This window comes from Hyla sarda, chromosome 13, assembly GCF_029499605.1.
Source record: "Hyla sarda isolate aHylSar1 chromosome 13, aHylSar1.hap1, whole genome shotgun sequence".
In the NCBI taxonomy this organism is placed as follows: Eukaryota; Metazoa; Chordata; class Amphibia; order Anura; family Hylidae; genus Hyla; species Hyla sarda.
The window spans coordinates 29,328,600-29,342,119 of record NC_079201.1 but is presented as its reverse complement, the minus strand read 5'-3'; the positions used below and the strand labels follow the sequence as shown (position 1 = coordinate 29,342,119).

Below are 13,520 nucleotides of genomic sequence, written 5' to 3'. Positions count from 1 at the left end.
TTCCTGCTTCTGGGGCCCAATAAGTAACACTGCGCTCAGCTAATCGCTGGCCGCATTGATGTCCTGCCTCGGACGGTGTAGGCTGAGCAACAGTGTCATGGTAACAGGTCCTTCCTTCTTCTTGGTGCCCAGGCCTGTTACATCACACTGCCGCTCAGCCTATCACCAGCCGATGCAGAATATCTCTGCGGCTGGCGATTAGCTGTGTGCAGTGTTATGTGTTGGGCCCCAGAAGCAAGAAGAAGACCAGGACCGGAGGACGGGAGACCAATTCCAGCGGTATCAGTGGAGCAGTGGAAGGTGATGTAAGGCTTATTATTTTTATTGGGGAAGCCCAGACAGAATGCAAAAAAGTAATAAAAATGGCTGGTAAACCCCTTTAAGGTGCAATGGTGATCAGAACCACATTTTTCTGCACCAGATTTCCATGCACGATCCATCTGTACTATGTATTAGCCATCTCTATTAAGCCTCCATACACTCACACACAGAAGAGGGGATCCTGCTCTTCCATCTCTTTATAGCCAATTTTCACTGCAGGACCCGGCCATTTTTTGGCACATCTGACCACTGTCACTTTAAGCATTAATAACTCTGGGATGCTTTTACCTTTCATTCTGATTCCGAGATTGTTTTTTCGTGACATATTCTACTTTATGTTAGTGGTAAAATTCTGTCGATACTTGCATCATTTCTTGGTGAAAATGAATATTCCAAATAAATAATATATTGATTCACATAGACAATATGTTTACTTTATGTTTCCATCATAAAGTTGACATGTTTTTACTTTTGGAAGACATCAGAGGGCTTCAAAGTATAGCAGCAATTTTCCAATTTTTCACAAAATTTTCAAAATCAAAATTTTTTAGGGACCAGTTCTGTTTTGAAGTGGATTTGAAGGGCCTTCATATTAGAAATACCCCACAAATTACCCCATTATAAAAAAAACTGCACCCCTCATAGTATTAAAAATGACATTCAAAATCTTCCTTTTTTACACTGGCATGTTCTTGTAGACCTAGTTATTGAATTTTTACAAGGGGTAAAAGGAGAGAAATCTTCCTAAAATGTGTAACCCAATTTCTCTCGAATAAGGAAATACCTCATATGTGTATGGGAAGTATTCGGCGGGTGCAGTAGAGGGCTCAGAAGGGAAGGAGCGACAGTGGGATTTTGGAGAGTGAGTTTTTCTGAAATGGTTTTTGGGAGACATGTCACATTTAGGAAGCCCCTATGGTGCCAGAACAGCAAAACAAAAAACACATGGCATACTATTTTGGAAACTACACCCCTCAAGGCACATAACAAGGGGTCCAGTGAGCCTTGACACCCCACAGGTGTTTGATGACTTTTCGCTAAAGTTGGATGTGTAAATTATTTAATTTTTTTCAATAAAATGCTAGTTTTCCCTCAAATATTTTTTTTTTACAAGGGATAATAGGGCAAAATGCACCCCCAAAATGTGTAACCCCATCTCTTCTGAGTATGGAAATATCCCATGTTAGGACGCAAAATGCTTTGCGGGCGAACTACAATGCTCAGAAGAGAAGGAGTCACATTTGGCTTTTGAAAAGCAAATTTTGCTGAAATGGTTTTTGGGGCATATTCCATTTAGGAAGCCACTATGGTGCAAGGACAGCAAAAAAAAATACCCCGCATGGCACACTATTTTGGAAACTACACGCCTCAAGGCACGTAACAAGTTGTCCAGTGAGCCTTAACACCCCACAGGTGTTTGACGACTTTTCGCTAAAGTTGGATGTGTAAATGATTTTTTTTCACTAAAATGCTAGTTTTCCCTCAAATTTTAATTTTTTACAAGGGGTAATAGGACAAAATGCCCCCCAAATTTGTAACCCCATCTCTTCTGAGTATGGAAATACCCCATGTGTGGACGTCAAGGGCTCTACTGGTGCACTACAATGCTCAGAGGAGGAGCTGTTGGGAAAAAAATTGTTTGGAATGGAAGTCAGGGGCCATGTGCGTTTACAAAGCCCCCCGTGGTGCCAGAATAGTGGACCCCCCCACATGGGACCCTATTTTGGAAACTACACCCCTCACAGAATTTAATAAGGGGTGCAGTGAGTATTTTTATTCCACAGGTGTTTGACAGATCTTTGGAACAGTGGGCTGTGCAAATGAAAAATTTTATTTTTCATTTTCACAGACCACTGTTCAAAAAATCTGTCAGACACCTGTGGGGTGTAAATGCTCACTGCACCCCTTATTACATTATGTGAGGGGTGTAGTTTCCAAAATGATGTCACATGTGGAGGGGGGGGGGCATTGTTCTGGCACTATGGGGGCTTTGTAAACACACGTGGCCTTCAATTCCGGACAAATTTTCTCTTCAAAAGCCCAATGGCGCTCCTTCTCTTTTGAGCATTGTAGTGCGCCAGCAGAGCAGTTTATATCATCATATATGGTATGTTCTTACTCAGAAGAAATGGGGTTACAAATTTTGGGGGGATTTTTTCCTATTTTCCCTTGTGGAAATGAAAAATTTTGGGTAACACCAGCATTTTAGTGAATTTTTTTTTTTTCCTTTTTCCATCCAACTTTGAAGAATTTTCATTAAACCCCTGTGGGGTTTTAAGGCTCACTATACCCCTTGTTACGTTCCGTGAGGGGTGTAGTTTCCAATGGGGTCACCACTGTAAAATCAGCCACCCCTGTGCAAATCACCAATTTAGGCCTCAAATGTACATGGTGCACTCTCACTCCTGAGCCTTGTTGTGCACCCGCAGAGCATTTTATGCCCACATATGGGGTATTTCCGTACTCTAGAGAAATTGCCTTACAAATTTTGGGGGTCTTTTTTCCTTTTAACGCTTGTGAAAATAAAAAGTATGGGGCAACACCAGCATGTTAGTGTAAAATGTTTTATTTTTTTACACTAACACGCTGGTGTAGCCCCCAACTTTTCCTTTTCATAAGGAGAAAAAGGTGAAAAAGCCCCCAAAATTTGTAGTGCAATTTCTCCTGAGTACGGAAATACCCCATATGTGGCCCCAAACTGTTTCCTTGAAATACGACAGGGCTCCGAAGTGAGAGAGCTCCAGGCGCATTTGAGGACTAAATTAGGGATCGCATAGGGGTGGACATAGGGGTATTCTACGCCAGTGATTCCCAAACAGGGTGCCTCCAGCTGTTGCTAAATTCTCAGCATGCCTGGACAGTCAGTGGCTGTTCAGAAATGCTGGGAGTTGTTGTTTTGCAACAGCTGGAGGCTCAGTTTTGGAAACACTGCCATACAATACGTTTTTCATTTTTATTGGGGGGGGGGGGGGACAGTGTAAGGGGGTGTATATGTTGTGTTTTACCCTTGATTATGTGTTAGTGTAGTGTAGAGTTTTTAGGGTACATTCGCACTGGCGGGTTACGGTGAGTTTCCCGCCGCAGACCAAACTTGAAGCAGGAAACTTACTGTAAACCTGCCTGTGTGAATGTACTCTGTACGTTCACATGGGGGTGCAAACCTCCAGCTGTTTCAAAACTACAACTCCCAGCATGTACTGACAGACCGTGCATGCTGGGTGTTGTACTTTTGCAACAGCTGGAGGCACACTGGTTGGAAAACCTTCAGTTAGGTTCTGTTAACTAACTCAGTATTTTCCAACCAGTGTGCCTCCAGCTGATGCAAAACTACAACTCCCAGCATGTACTGATCGCCAAAGGGCATGCTGGGAGATGTAGTTATGCAATAGCTGGAGGTACACAACTACAAATCCCAGCATGCTGGGATTTGAGCATGCTGTTTGGGCATGCTGGGATTTGCAGTTTTGCAACATTTGGAGGGCTAAAGTTTTAGAGAACACTGCAAAGTGATCTCCAAACTGTGGTCCTCCAGCTGTTGCAAAACTACAAATCCCAGCATGCCCAGACAGCAAACAGCTATGTGGGAATGCTAGGAGTTGTAGTTTTGCAAGATCTGGAGGACTACAGTTTAGAGACCACTGTATTGTGGTCTCAAGCTGTAGCCCTTCAGCTGTTGCAAAACTACATATTCCAGCACGCCCAAACAGCTGTCTGGGCATGCTGGGAGTTGTAGTTTTGCAACATCTGGAGGGCTACAGTTAGAGACCACTGTATAGTGGTCTCAAACGGTACCCTCCAGATGTTGCTAGGCAATTCACTGGCTTCCGTACGATCCAGCCGCACGACATCGCCGCCCGCCCATCTCTGTCGCCCGCTGTCTCCGTCACCCGCCCGGATGGGTAAGTGGGTCTTCGGTGCTGGTCCCCGTCATTTCCCCATCCTGCCCCGCCTATTGTGGGTGGGCAGGACAGGGAAAATGAAAGTTAACCCCCCGCCCCCGATCTGCTATTGGTCGTCGCTTCTGGCGACCAATAGCAGGGATAGGAGGGGTGGCACCCCTGCCACCTCACTCCGATCCCTTCAGAGGGATCGTAGATGTCTTAGACAACCGCGATCCCCCTTATATTCCGGGTCACCGGGTCACCATAGACCCGTAATGACCCGGAATCGTGCAAATCGCAAGTGTGAATACACTTGCGATTTGCCACGATCGCTGACATGGGGGGGGGGGGGGGTCACTGGGCGTTTGAATGATTTCAGCAGGCATCCCGGTCCGATCCCCGCCCGGCACACGGCGGGGACCGGAACTGCCCATGACGTAACTGTACGTCATGGGTCCTTATGACCCAGGGTGCTGTGACGTAACGTTACGTCATGGGTCCTGTAGGGGTGCAGAATGATGGGGGGGGGGGGGCTAATTATTTTTAAATAAATTTTAGTAAAACATAACAATACGTGAAAAAAGTGAATGGGTTTGAAGACTTTCCAAATGCATACTAGAAAAAGAGCAGCAGCCCTACTCTTGCTCAGGGATTAAAGTAGGAACCAGTTCTATTACTGAATAAGGGGATGATCCAACCCTGAAACACACTGGGGAAAAGTAGAGCAGTTGCCCATAGCAACAGTAAGGTCACTTCTTTTATTTTTAGAAAGGCCTCTGAATAAAGAGAACTGGAACCTGACTGTCTTAGTTTCAGGCAGATTGATATATTTGGGCCATAGTGTTCAAACTACCAAAAGTAACCACTCTGGGTGCCTTACTTAACCCATATAGAACACAGCGATTTTTCATTTTTTTCTTTTTTCCTTCTCGCCTTCTAAGAGCCATAATTCTTTCAAATTTTCCACCTACAGACCCATATGAGGAGCAAAAAAATATGTTTGGGACAAAATGATAGCAACTTTCTTTTTTTCACGCAGGGCACTTTACAGTTAGAATGACATGTTATCTTTATTCTTTAGGTCCATACACTTTTATACCCAGTTTATATAGGCTTTGATTTATTTTACTACTTTAAAAAAATTCTATAACTTTTTGTAATGAGTATGCTAAATATTGGTCTCTTTTGACCCCTATAACGCTTTAATTTTTTCCGCATACGGTGATGTATGTAGTTTTTATCGGTATCACTTTGCTTTGATGGGACTTTTTGATAGCTTTTTATTCATATATTCATTATTCATATTTATTTTCCTGTTATATGAATAAAAAAGCATCAAAAAGTCCCATCAAAACAAAAATGATTTCCTGTTAAAGGGGTACTCCGCTGCTCAGTGTTTGGAGCAAACTGTTCCGAATGCTGGAGCCGGTGTCGGGAGCTTGTGACGTCATAGCCCTGTTCCTCATGACATCACGCTGCGCCCCCTCAATGCAAGTCTATGGGAGGGGGCTAAGATGTCAAGAGCTCCCAGCGCCGGCTCCAGCATTCAGAACAGTTTGTTCCAAACGCTGAGCAATAGAGTACCCCTTTAAAAATAAGCTAAAAATCAGCAATCCATGTAGTTTTCATTAATGCTCTATTTTAATATTTTGGACATTTCCACACGCAGCAATAAAAACTATGTTGATGTTTATTTTTATTTATTTATTATTACTTTATTTTTTTTTTAAATAGAAAGGGGAGGGGAGATTCAAATTTTTATTAGGGAAGGGGCTTACTCACGTTTATTAAAATATTTTTATTTTCACAATTTTTTTTTCGCTCTGTGCGTAATGACGGGCAATACAGGGAGCATCGTTATGTCATAGCTCCGCCCCCTCATGACATCATGGCCAGCCCCCTCAATACAAGTCTATGGGAGGGGGCGTGGCGGCCATCACGCCCCCTCCCATAGACTTGCATTAAGGGGGCGGGCGTGACATCATCAGGGGGCGGAGCCGTGACATCACAATGCGCCGGCCCCTGTATTGCCGGTCATTATGCACAGAGCGAGCATGCTCTGTGCAGCAATGACAGGTGGGTGCCACAGCGGAGATCCCGGGGGTCCCCAGCAGCGGGACCCCGGCAATCTGGCATCTTATCCCCTATCCTTTGGATAGGGGATAAGATGTCTAGGGGCGGAGTACCCCTTTAACTTTGGCTGCCCAGCTGTGCTGGGAAAATTGTTTTGTAACAGCTGGAGACCCACATTGGTTGGAAAACACTGATATAGATCTTAGTTGTGTACATGGTATATATATTTAGTAGAAGAACATCGGTCCAAGAGTTCCGAGGAAAACTGAAGTGCTTCAGTTGGCGCTCACCTCCGTCACAGAAGTAGTGATGTTTAAAATAGATGAAATAAAAACCGCTTTGACACGGATTTAATGAAAAGTAAAAAGAAGGTTTATTCCTTCAGCATGCAATACAGAGACGCCTTTCGAAGCCTGACGAAGAGGGGGTCCCCGCCCCCTGAAACGTGTCGCTGTATTGCATGCTGAAGGAATAAACCTTCTTTTTACTTTTCATTAAATCCGTATCAAAGCGGTTTTTATTTCATCTATTTTAAACATCACTACTTCTGTGACAGAGGTGAGCGCCAACTGAAGCACTTCAGTTTTCCTCGGAACTCTTGGACCGATGTTCTTCTACTAAAGTGACCGTCCTTCGCATGTTGGAGCGGGTTTTGTGCTGGCTGCACTCCTCCACTCTGTGTCCCCCAGAATAGTGGGAAACAAGTGCATATTGGTGTTGTGCCCAGGGTACAACACAAAAAGGTGAGCAAACCTATCTTACCATTTTCTGGAACTGTTGTTCCTTTGAAGCCGAAATTCATTGTTTTTTTTTGTACATCTGAAAATCCACCAGATAATTTAATTTGACTACGCTTAGATGCGCATTGTGTCTTCTCTGTTTTTTCTATATACCTTTGTTGGTTTATATATTTGGTTTACATATTTTGTAGACAAAATGAACAGTGTGTGTTTTTAGATTTATTTAGAGAAGGAGCCTATGTCTACAGTCACAATATACATATTGTTTCTGTATGTATCATAATGATTTAGCTGTGCTTCAGATATGGGATAGGTGCACTGTTGTACACACAAGCCTTATTGGTGCAGGACACAGGCAAGCATTGTACTGGTTAGTGAACAATCTACAGACACCCTGCAGGTCTACACTTAAATGGTTTGTTTTGTTATTCCTGGGATACATGCTAAAAAAATCACCAGTGTGTATGTCTCCCCTGTATGCTCCCTGAAACAGATGGATCAAGTGGGGATTTTCAGACAGTAGACCTTTATTGCCAGAGCCACCCTTCAGTTCTTAAATTCAACTCATTTTTAGGATGGCAACCCATATGACCACCATTACTGCCCCCATGTGGACTTTCACCCCAGCAATATGTCTAGAAGTATTTCGTTATTGGGATAATAAACAAAACCCAATAAAATGCTTGGGTAACACAGGGACTTTGGTTACGCAAGATGTCAATGTCACATTTCGACAATGCATTTGATTCTCAATGTAACATAAAACTACTGTGACATGTCAATCACTCAAAATACAAATTTGAAGGATTTTTATACCCAAACTTTTGCAAAGCATGTTGCTTGACAGCAAGTCAGAGACAAGTTGCACAAATATATTGGCCACACAACTAAGATGGGAAGTGGGGTAGTCTGACCCATGTTGTTTTGTAGCCTTTGCCTAAACACTATGGAAACCTTTGCAATTATATTTTTTTATTCATTATAATGAAATACTGAATCAGCTTAAATTAGAATTTTTTATCTTTACAGCTGATTTTCAATTCAAAATTTTCTAGTCTTTCCCTCTGCAGCTTGCATGTATTACATCCACTGCAAGCTGCTCAATGCTGTTCAGTGTTAAAGGAAAATGTCAGCCTGTTCACCCACACTAAATCAATACTCTGGGTTATAGCATGGGTGAACAGGAGTGTGCAGGGTTACCCACTAAAATACATACCTCCAGAGATATGTCCCCATGAAGGTCCACTGCTATATTCCGGGAATTGCCCATTGGAGGCGGGGCCCCGTTGGCTTAATTTACATATTCATTGTCTATGACTCATTGGTGACGCGAGGGGTCTGTTCTTTGCAGCGCTCATGTTACCAGCGACTCTATGTCACTAGGACATGGAGTCACAGACAATTAATATGTAAATTAGGGGGTGGGGCCCCGCCTCCAGCATGGAATTCCCGGAATATAGCAGTTGATCTTCGGGGGGACATATCTCCAGACCTAAGGTACGTATTTTAGTCAGTGACCCCTCGCCGGACTCCTGTTCACCCACACTATAAATCAGTATATCAGGTGTAGAGTGGGTGAACAGGAGTTGTATGGGAGGCAGAAAAGGTCCTACCTCTTCTGGCCTCTGGTGCTCAACTTCTGCTCCTTGGTTGTCTCAGAAGACTGTTCTGAGATGGCGAGTACTTGTCCTGATTATTGCACGTGGGCATGGTATTAATTGCATGTGATGATCGCACAAACCGCCCCCTACCGTTTTGGAAAAGTATACATCTGAGACAATCAAGGAGAAAAAGTGGAGTACTAGGGGGCAGAAGAAGTAGGACCTTTTCTGCTGCCCAGACATTCCTGTAACCATGACAGCCAGACTCCCTGACAACTCACTATGTAGTCTCTCTCTATCTCTTCTCCAATAAGCTAAGCTTATATCTTACTTGGTTTGATTATATTTTGTTTGATTTAAAGAAAAATGGTTACCCGTTCACCCACACTAAACCCAATACACCAAGTTACAGTGCGGGTGAACAGGAGACCGATGCAGGGTCTCTGACTCATATACATACCTGCAGTCCGGCGCCCGGTCCCTCTGAAGGTCTTTTTCATTCCCTAGAGATGGGCCTGCTGGCTGGATTCGAATATTCATGGTTGCTGGTCATGTGAGCGCTCAGTAGGCACAAGCACTCACGTGACCAGCGACCATGAATATTCAAATCTAGCTGACAGGCCTCCAGCATGTAATTCAGCGCAGAAAGAAGCGGACCGGGCGTCGGACTGCAGGTATGTTCTGTTCCTGTTCACCCGCACTGTAGCTCGTTTTTAGTGTGGGTGAATGGGTGACTGTGTCCCTTTAATCAGATTTTACTTTATATGAGCATCCAGAAAATAAAAGAGGGGCTGCAGATTGACTACTTTTCGCTGCATAGTTGTTGCTACCCTTAAAAAAACTTGGACCTGGGTTTAAATCCAACTCAGGACAATATTATATCTGCATGGGCTCTTTACATGCTCTCTCATGGGGGTGCGTCTATCACTGCCGGGCCCAATAAAGTGCAAGAATTATAGTAATGTTTTAAAGAAGTGACCAGAGGATCACATTGTTAGGTCCCTTATCAGAACTAGTTCAAAAGTTCAATAAAGTTTTTAGAAGTATTTCGAAAGATGTTTGGTCATCAAAGCATTCTCTATAGTTATAGAAATTACATTACTAATATATCAAATAAAGTGATCCCTCAACTTACAATGGCCTCAACATACAATAGTTTCAACAGACAATGGTCTTTTCTTGACCATTGTAATTTGAAACCAGACTCAACATGCAATGTACGGAAAGTCAAGATCTGTGAAACGTGTCAATGGCTGGAAGAACTGACCAATCAGAAAGGGAATTTTACTGATAAAACACCTGAAGGGCATGCACTGACTGGCTGTCTGCAGCGCCCCCTACAGTACATGTTCTGTACAACTTGTGCCAGGATTAGCTGCTCCTTTGGATACCAGGTAAGGGCGGCTCCATTTTACTTTTTTAGGACACTGTGTGTACTGTACAGTACCCTGAAGAAGCTCCGGTCCTCTGCATAGACAGTGATTTACAGCATCCAGCAAATTTTTCTTACTTTATTATGTAAGGACTTATGTAAGGTTATCTACTTATTTTTCTTTAATCTTCACTTTTTTCCTATTTTTGGATGACATTTTTGGGGGCTTTAGAACCAATTACCAGGTTTCCATAGAGTTATGGTCTCAACATACAATGGTTTCAACATACAATGGTTTTCCTGGAACCAATTATTATTGTAACTTGAGGGACCACTGTAATTATAAAATATATATATTTTTAAATATTTTACTATATAAGTCATGCCATTGCTATAACTACAGAGAATGCTTTGAGGAACAACATCTTTCTAAATAAATTAATTGTACAAATATTTACATACAGTATTTTGGTATATATTTTTGTTAGGTTAACCTTGGCCTTCTTTTGGCCCTATATATTGAGCTACACTTATTTTTAAGGTTCTTCAAATAAAAGACACATTGTCCCTTATTTACTAAGAGTGTTGTGTAGTTTTCTTTGTGGGTTTTAATTTCCTACAATTTATTTTCCATGGTATTTAATAAGGTTTCCCTACATTTTGCACTTTTTCCTACATTTTGCTTTTCTTACACATGTTCTGATCTGTCTGGTTTTCCTCATCTCAAATCCACCACATTTTCTGTGGAAACCTTAGTCGGGAACACGCCCCTTTTTGGAGATCACGCCCCTTTTACCAGCAGCCATGCCCCTTTTTTTCTGCGCCAAGATTTTGCGCCAGAATTTGCGCCAGAATTGAAAAAACCCCGACTAACTCTCGTTAGTCGGGGGTTTTTCAATTCTGGCGCAAATTCTGGCGCAAAATCTTGGCACAGACATCATTTCTGGCACAATGTGTCAGAATCTGGCGCACAACCCGACAAAACATGTTGGGTTTGCAATAGTAAATGAGGGCCATTGTGTAAACACAGCCTTAAAGCAGGCAAATATTTCCTCCTCAACAAGTTAATCTTTTTCAGCATGTAGAAATCTTTTTTTTTTTTTGGGGGGGGGGGGGGGAGATGTTTACTTTTTTGGCTTAATGGGGTACTCCGGTGAAAAATTTTAGTTTTTTAAATCAACTGGTGCCAGAAAGTTAAATAGATTTGTAAATTACTTCTATTAAAAAATCTTAATCCTTCCTGTACTTATTAGCTGCTGAATGCTACAGCGGAAATTCTTTTCTTTTTGAAACACAGAGCTGTCTGCTGACATCTCTGTCCATTTTAGGAACTGTCCAGAGCAGCATATCTTTGCTATGGGGATTTCCTTTTACTCTGGACAGTTCCTAAAATGGACAGAGATGTCAGCAGAGAGCACTGTGCTCATGATGTCAGCAAACAGCTCTGTGTTTCAAACGGAAAAGAATTTCCACTGTAGTATTCAGCAGCTAATAAGTACTGGAAGGATTAAGATTTTTTAATAGAAGTAATTTACAAATCTGTTTAACTTTCTGGCACCAGTTGATTTAAAAAAAAAGTTTTTCACCGGAGTACCCCTTTAAGTCAGTATTTTCTGTCTCCCCACTATTGAGCTATGAAAATGTAGTGAAAAAAATAAATACTGTAACATAAATTAAACAGGTTTTCACATATGTCTCCCAATACGTTTTAAACGGGATGAGTATTTAACTCAGGGAGAGTTCACCACTCCTGGTGTGACGGAGCTTTCAAGGGCCACTAAGCACTCCGCAGGCATTCTGGGTAGGGGAATATGCAAATCAGCTCATTACATCACCTTTTCAGGCGATGTTCCCTGGTATCAGCTTAGCTCCAGTTACGGAATATAAAAAGCTAATCGGGATTAATGCCAAGCCAGAACTCTCTCTGCAGATGGAAAGAGCACCCATCTGCACCCCGAAACAGCTGTCTGCAGATGGGTGTTCTTTCCTTCTGGAGAGTGAGTTCTGGCTTGGCATTAATCCCGATTAGCATTTTATATTTCGTAACTGGAGCTAAGCTGATACCAGGGAACATCTCCTGAAAAGGTGATGTAATGAGCTGATTTGCATATTCCCCTACCCAATACGTTTTAAAAAAGATCTGCTGTGTTTATACCGGCCTGTATATTGTTTGTAAAAATATCTACTGATCCAATTGCTTTTTTTAAATTAAGTTTCTACTAGATTGTGTATACTCTATTGAACACTAAAATAAAACGCAAGCAAATAACATACAGAGAGGTAATTGATGTAGCTAAATTATCATAGCTAAGCCAAAAAAAAACCTTTATATCTTGACAAAAAATGCCCCTTTATCTCCGAAGTGACCACGTTACCGTATTAAAGGCGGATAAACAATGTCAATGATGAAATCATTATTTCGTGAGTTGGTCGTAATGAGCTAGTTAAGTTAGAAAAATATTCCTGCCCTCATTTAATTCTCTGTAGACTGATTGAATTACACACAGGGTCAAAATGTGCGTTTAATCTCAATGTGATCTGAGTTCAATGCGTCTCTTCAATCACGGCCTGAATAGAGTTGTTATTTCCAGCTCCGTGCAGAAATGACAACTACATCTTGACCAAGCTCTTAATTTCCGCAACCATTCGCAACCACAAACAGGGGAAAGAGCATTACAGGGCTTTCATTAAAAAAGATAATGTTTTTAGCTAGACAGTATGAAGTGCTGGATTAACATTTTGGGCGTCTATAGGCATCTGGTGCCTGAGGACCCTCCAACTCATATGACCACACCTATGTTGTATCTCCTTTTTATAGAAATCATGGCTTCTAAAAAAAAAAGGCCACTAAGGGTCCCCATACCATCCAGGACATAATGCTGCCCAGCTGTAGAATGAAGTCCAGGTGGTGAGGGTGGGACTGGCACTCCTCTGTGTTCACTCATGTCCTGTCTATCAGACTGCAGCATAAAACAGAGAATAAGAGATTACAGAGCAGCCTGCAGTGATTGGATGAAGAGATTGAATGAAGAGCACAGCACAGCAACCTCAGGGAGGGAGAGAATGCATGGTGAGTGAGGGCTGGCTTAGTGTTTGCCTCGGACACACCCCTTTCTGGGCAGTGTATGCCAGAATGAGTGACCAGCAGAAAAGAGGGATTTGTGAGCTTAATTCAGAAGCTAGACATATAAAAAAAAGACATGTAAAGATCGCTTCTCTGCCTTTTAGCTAAGATAAAGTGTAGTATCTGTCCTTATCAGTTTAATATCTGGTATGTACCCTATCTGGGGACCATATATTAAATGGATTTTTGAGAACTGGGGCCAATTTTGAAGCTTACTTCCGTCCCCCTATGCATTGAACCAATGTGGTAGTATCTTCGAGGACAGTGCACAAAAAAATAAATAAATAAATAAAGAATCTACATGACCTACACAGTAAAATATAGAAACTTTAAGGACAGATACTAAAACTTGATAGTTTTTTCTAATCAGTTCCTATTTTTCTGGTTGTATTTTGTTTTAGTTCCTTT

The 13,520-nt window shown here is 42.1% G+C and overlaps 1 protein-coding gene and 1 non-coding gene across 9 annotated transcripts in view; one reads left to right on the top strand and one right to left on the bottom strand.

The window, feature by feature from the left end:
- The window catches only part of ANKFN1 (ankyrin repeat and fibronectin type III domain containing 1), a 597,928-nt gene that overhangs the window by 380,498 nt on the left and 203,910 nt on the right, over positions 1–13,520 (bottom strand). The gene's annotated exons all lie outside the window — the stretch shown is intronic.
- LOC130297880 (U2 spliceosomal RNA) lies at positions 13,197–13,387 on the top strand. The gene has a single exon (XR_008849727.1). It is a non-coding gene; the product is annotated as a U2 spliceosomal RNA (small nuclear RNA).